We start from the raw sequence: 6,611 nt of genomic DNA on the forward strand, positions 1-6,611 counted from the left end.
TTTTGGTAGGTAGGGGTTTTCTAATACGTTCGATATTATAGTGCTAATTACATTGTTGTCAGATCTTCTGTTTTTCTGCAAATCTAACGAACTTTCTTATTTCAAATGGAATACCCTATATATTTTTTGCGTTTTGAAGTCATTAAGAAATGTTGATTATTTTTCATGTTATATTCACTATACCTAAATGCCACAGTTTCGGAGTTATTGCTACATTTATTTTTAATTTTTTTTTTAATTTAAACAAATTATAAAAATCAATTTTCTCGGCCCAGGTGGATATTATTTTGGATTGTTTGGATCATTGGGAACAAAAAAGGTCTTTTGTAATTTTTCTCTAAAGTTAATCGTTTTCGAGTAATCAACAATTTAAAACTGAAAAAATCGAAAAATGACGTTTTTTAAGGTTCTAAAACAAAAGTAAAAAATATAATTTTTGAAATTATAAAGTACCTAAATTCATGCCCAACTCTTCTTCTGATAGCTTGCCATAACATTTTTTGTCTCTTTTTATTCTAAAACATTGATTTTTAATTTTTAATGAAGTGCATATGAGAGGACGGATGATCGGCTGCATTAACATTTAAAATTACAATATTTTAAAATGAAACAATGTTAAATTACTTATCGGTATCTGATAAAACGAGGCTTGAGGTTGGATTTGGGTACTTCGCAGTTTCAAAAATAAAATTGTTTATTTGTGTTCTTAAACTTTGAAAATCGTCATTATTCGATTTTTTTCAGTTTTAAATTGTTTATAACTCAGAAACGATTAATTTTAGAGAAAAATTTTAAAAAAACTTTTTTGTTCCCCATGATCCAAACAAACTAAAATAGTGTTTATCCAGGTCAAAAAAATTGATTTTTATAATTTGTTTAATTTTTTTTTAATAAATGCAGCAATAACTCCGAAATTGTGGTATTTAGGTATAGGGAATATCACATGAAAAATTATCAGTATTTCTTAGGGACTTCAAAACACAAAAAAGATATAGGGTGTTCCGTTTGAAATAAGAAAGTTCATTAGATTTCCAAAGAAACGGAAAATATGACAACAATGTAATTGACACTATAATATCGGCCGCATTAGAAAACCCATACCTACCAAAATCTATAAAAATCGTCTAAGCCGTTTTTGAGATAATTGAGTGTTTCCATACATAAAACTCACTCTGTATATGTATGAATGTATGTATGTAAATAAATTGCAAATTGTAGAATACAACCTTAAGAACTAATAAGTGTAAGCTGCTGCATTTGATACCCAAATATAGATAAAAATACTTTAGTTAGTTTTACATAAATGTACTATAATTTCTTGGTTAATCGTTAAGAAACTCTTCTATTGAATAGTATGGTCTTTCTGATGGATAGGCTTTTGTAATTTTACGGAACTTGGGGAGAGATAGGTACTTTTGTTGTAATTTAAAAATTACATCGGATTGGGCACTGTACTAGAACTCCAAAAAGGAAGACCATAATTCAAGATAATTATTGAACAAAGAAAAATATGTTATTTTGGAAGACGCTAAATTGATTTTCAATAGTAATAACCCAAGGACATTGATAATTGTTCGAAAAAATTTTATAACAGATTTCGAAAGCTTGTTGCTTGGAAACAGACCGACGCCGTAGGCGGAGGTCTGTTGCCTGTAAGCAACAAGCTTGAGAAAGTTGTTAAAAATTTTTTGAGCATTTATCAATGTTCGAGGGTTATTCGGATAGAAAATTTTTTGCTGGTTATGAAAAAAAAATACAGAGCAGAAACAATTTATTTAAATGTGCAATTAACAATTCTTCCACCGTCCGATTTCCATCTAATTCATATTTTCTATCATTGCAAAAGTCCATAAACGCTTTCCATACAAATTTTTTACTGTAAACAGTATTCTTTGGTATATTTGATTCGATAATTTCATTAATAGTCCAGGGCCCATCTGTTTTGAGATGGACGTTGAGAGATGACTCAAATTTTTTTGCAGAAATGGCTTGAAAATAACTCAAATAATAATATTTGAGTTATCCTCCCTCTCAAAAAGGTCCGGAACATTGTTTAAATAATTAAAATGTCAAAAAATGAAGGAAAAATTCGATTTTTTTTCTTCGTTTTTTGATTATAACTTTAAAAGTGTTCATTTCCCAGAAAAGATGTACTGACATAAAAGTTGCGTAATTAAATTTCCTACAATATAAAATTAGTTAAAAGTTAAAAAAAATAGTCATCCTTGTTGCAAAATAGCAATAATTGCGAAAAAAAACCATACAAAAACAAGTATTCGCATTTTACGTTTTTCAAACCATTTATGCTAAACCTATGACCTTCATATTTCACCCAGAAAAACTTTATGATACAGTAAAACAATATTGTAAATTTCATTAAGATCGGTTTAACAGCTTTTGCAAAATAAATTTTGAAATCCAGCTTTCGCAAAAACAATTCATTTTTTCAAAATGTTACAGGACTAAAAATAAAGCAGATAGCAAGCTGAAATATTTTTTACTTATAGAAGTGAACTGTACCTTTCATTTGCAATTTGCAAAATTAAAATAGATTAACTACCACGGCGTCAGGAATTTTTTTAAATAAACATTAATTATTGGTTCTACGCGCAGGACAGCGGTGTTCGATTCACATGAAGTTGATTTCCACCAAAATTTCTTCCAATCTTCATCTAATATATTATTTTCTTACTCTATATTTTGTTGTATTTTAATATTTTAATTCCACAAAAATCAAACTAATTTTATTATTGTTTGTGAAATATTATTTAAACAATTGTATATGTTTAATGTAGAAGCAAAAAGAGAAAATACAACGAGAACAAACTGAAAGAAATAGAAGAAAAATTTCAAAAAAAAGAAATAAGATCATTCTACCAGGAAGCAAAAAAAATGGAAAGAGGATATCAAAAAAACAACCCATATATGAGAGATGATAAAGGGATGTTGCTAAATGAGCCTGAAAAAATAATGGAAAACTGGCAAAACTATTTCACAGAACTGCTAAATAAGAGCGAAGTACAAAAGGAAACAAACCATGAAATTGAAGATGATCAGATAGCAATAGAAATACCCACAGAACAAGAAATAAAGAACGAAATAAAGAGCTTGAAAAATAACAAAAGCCCAGGAATAACAGAAATATCGGCCGAAATGATAAAATCAGGAGGGAAAAGACTACAGAAAGAGATATATGATCTGAAAAAAAGAATATGGGAAGTAGAAAAAATGCCAGAAGAGTGGACCATAGCAAGAATATGCCCTATACATAAAAAAGGTGATAGAATGCTATGCGAAAACTACAGAGGCATCGCACTATTAGAAATAGTTTACAAAATCTTGGCACAAAGTATAAGTAAAAGGCTGTCATTATTCGGAAAAAATACTGGGGGAATACCAGGCAGGTTTTAGAAACAACAGATCAACGACTGACCAAATATTTGCCTTAAAAGAAATACAGACTACCTGTTACGAACATAAAACAGTACTATATGCTTTGTTCATAGACTTTAAGCAGGCTTACGACACAGTAAATAGACAGCAGATGTACGAACTGATGAAAGAATTGGGGATACCAAGTAAAATTGTCAGGATGATAAAGATGACGACGGAAAACACAACAAACGAAATAGCTTGGAAAGGGTATACATCCAAAAAGTTTGAAACCAAGGAAGGATTACGACAAGGAGACCCACTATCAACAATGGCATTCAATCTAACATTGGAAGGAATAATCAGGAAAAACAGAATAAACATGCAAGAAACGATATTTAAAAACGGCCACCAATGCATAGCATTTGCAGATGATCTGACGCTATTAGCAACAAGCAAAAAAGAACTACAAAAGTTAATGAAAAACATAATAACAGAAGCCAAAAAATTCGGACTTAAAATAAATGAAGAAAAGACAAAGTATGTGATAATGGGAGAGATCCAAAAAGAAAAAGAGAATAACATCATAGTACAAATAGATGGAGAAAAAACATACTCGTTTAAAAGAGCCAAAGAAATTATTTACCTGGGAACCAAAATAGATGAAAATGGTCATGAAGAAGGGGAGATAAAGGCAAGAATAGCTAAAGGAAATAAAAAATATGGAGCATTACGCACATTATTGAAATCCAAATACGTATCAAGAAAAACAAAAATAAGAATTTATAAGACTGTTATCAGACCTACAGTAACATACGCAAGCGAAACATGGGTGCTCAAAAAGTCAGAAACAGACCTGTTAGAAAGATGGGAGAGAAAAATGCAAAGAGCAATATATGGAGGTGTGAAAATAGAAGGTCAGTGGAGAAGAAGAACCAATAAAGAATTGGAAGAACTATATCAAGAGCCAACGATTACGACGACGATCAAAGCACAGAGAATACGATACTTGGGGCACATAGAGAGAATGGCAAGTAAACGAATGCCAAAAATGGTACTTTCACGAAGACCAATACAAAAGAGGAGGAAAGGCAGGCCAAGGAAAAGATGGAAGGACAGTGTATATGAAGACTTGAAGAAAAGTAACATTGAGAGATGGAAAGAACTAGCATTGGACAGAAGGAGATGGAGAGAGGTTGAGAAGGAGTGTATAAAAAGACTGAAGTGTATTTAAATAAAATTTATAAGTTATGTAAGATATATTAAGTTATTTACTATATTAATTATGTAATCAGAAATGTAAACATTTTAGCCCTAGGCCTACAAGGCCTGTTGAGCTTAATAAATAAATAATAAATAATATGTTTAAAAATATTGAACTTTTATTCTCAAGTTAAAATAAATGAACAAAGAAAGTTTTTGCTAAAAAAAGTGTTATTTCAAAGGATAGAGTATGGGTTTTTATTTTGCAATAAACAAATTTTTTTATTTATATCGAAATGTAATAAAAATTAAAATGTATCAATAATTATCAAAGGTCATTGGAATGCCCAATCAGAACAAACTATCCGGTGTCCTGCGCGCAACACCAATAATTAATGTTTATTTTCTATAATTTTTCTATTTTTCTAATTTTCTATAATATAGACTTCTATAAGAAAAAAAAAATCAACTTGCTATCTGCTTTATTTTCAGTCCTGTAACAGTTTGAAAAAATGAATTTTTTTTTGCGAAAGCTGGATTGCAAAATTTATTTTGCAAAATCTATTAAACCGATCGTAATGAAATTTACACAGTATTGTTTAACTGTATCATATAGTTTTTCTGGGTGAAATTTGAAGCCCCTAAGTTTAGCATAAATGGTTGAAAAACGTAAAATGCGAATACTTGTTTTTGTATAGTTTTTTCCCAATTACTGCTATTTTGCAACAAGGGTGACTATTTTTTAAATTTTCAACCAACTCTATATTGTAGGAAATTTAATTACACAACTTTTATGTCAATACAACTTTTCTCGGAAATGAATACTCTTAAAGTTATAATCAAAAAACGAAGAAAAAAATCGAATTTATCTTTCATTTTTTGACATTTTAATTATTTAAACAATGTTCCGGACCTTTTTGAGAGGGAGGATAACTCAAATATTATTATTTAAGTTATTTTCAAGCAATTTCTGCAAAAAAATTTGAGTCACCTCTCAACGTCCAAATGTACTAATATTTTTACAGATGCGCCCTGGTCTATAATATTCTCATCAGTATTACAACCAAATCGTGACATTTTGAAATATTGAATATTTGAAATGTCAAAATCGAAATGAAACGAAATGTAGGTATCCATAGCTACATGATTGAGTGAAAACAGCCCATGGGATCTGTTTTCAGTATAATGTTGGTTTTATTGGTTGTATTCAATCAGATGACCACAAATTAATTGATTTCATTGGATTTCTAATTGAGCAAAAAATTTTCTTTGAAACAGATCTTGTTACATAACAAGCTGAGAAGTCCATCATTTTTATTTTTATAAAGCTTTAAACTTTGTCAATTAAAATAATTACCTTTAATTTAAGTATAGAATGCTGAGAAAATGCAAGGATAAATCGCTTTAAGTGTATTAAAATGTCTGCTTGATTGATTTATAACAGTTTTAAGGGTTTTACTGAACTATCCTTGAGACTACACTAATGCAGTATGATTAGTGAGCACATTTAAGAATACTTTTCGCTTTCTTTGTAATAATATTTTTGGTTTCAATAAATTATATTTCTAGGTAGGTACCTAGTCTAACTTGTTTTGCTTTTGAAATCAATATACAGAGTGGGCCAAAGAAAACAGTCCACCTCGATATTTGGCAGTATTTATTAGATTTTAAGGAAATGAAGAAACAGGTCAATTTTTGATCTAAGGGGACCATATTTTTACGGTACATATATCTGTCATTTGTCAACCCCTCATTTGAAAGTTTATTCAATTGTCTATACACTAATATTAACATTGACATAATTATTTATACAGGCTGTCCAAGAAAAATTATTTTGAATAAAATTAATTAACAAAAAAAAAGAATGTATGCAATTTATTTAACTCAAAATACATTCTACTATTGACAGAAAACAAAGAAAAATATTTGTTTGACTAATAAATATTGTTTTTCGCTTAAATTCAACATTCAACTTACCAAGAGGCAGATGGGTGGCAGCTTGAACATTGAAATTAAGCAAAAATCAATGTTTATTT

This window comes from Diabrotica virgifera, chromosome 1 (genome assembly GCF_917563875.1).
Source record: "Diabrotica virgifera virgifera chromosome 1, PGI_DIABVI_V3a".
Classification (NCBI taxonomy): domain Eukaryota; kingdom Metazoa; phylum Arthropoda; class Insecta; order Coleoptera; family Chrysomelidae; genus Diabrotica; species Diabrotica virgifera.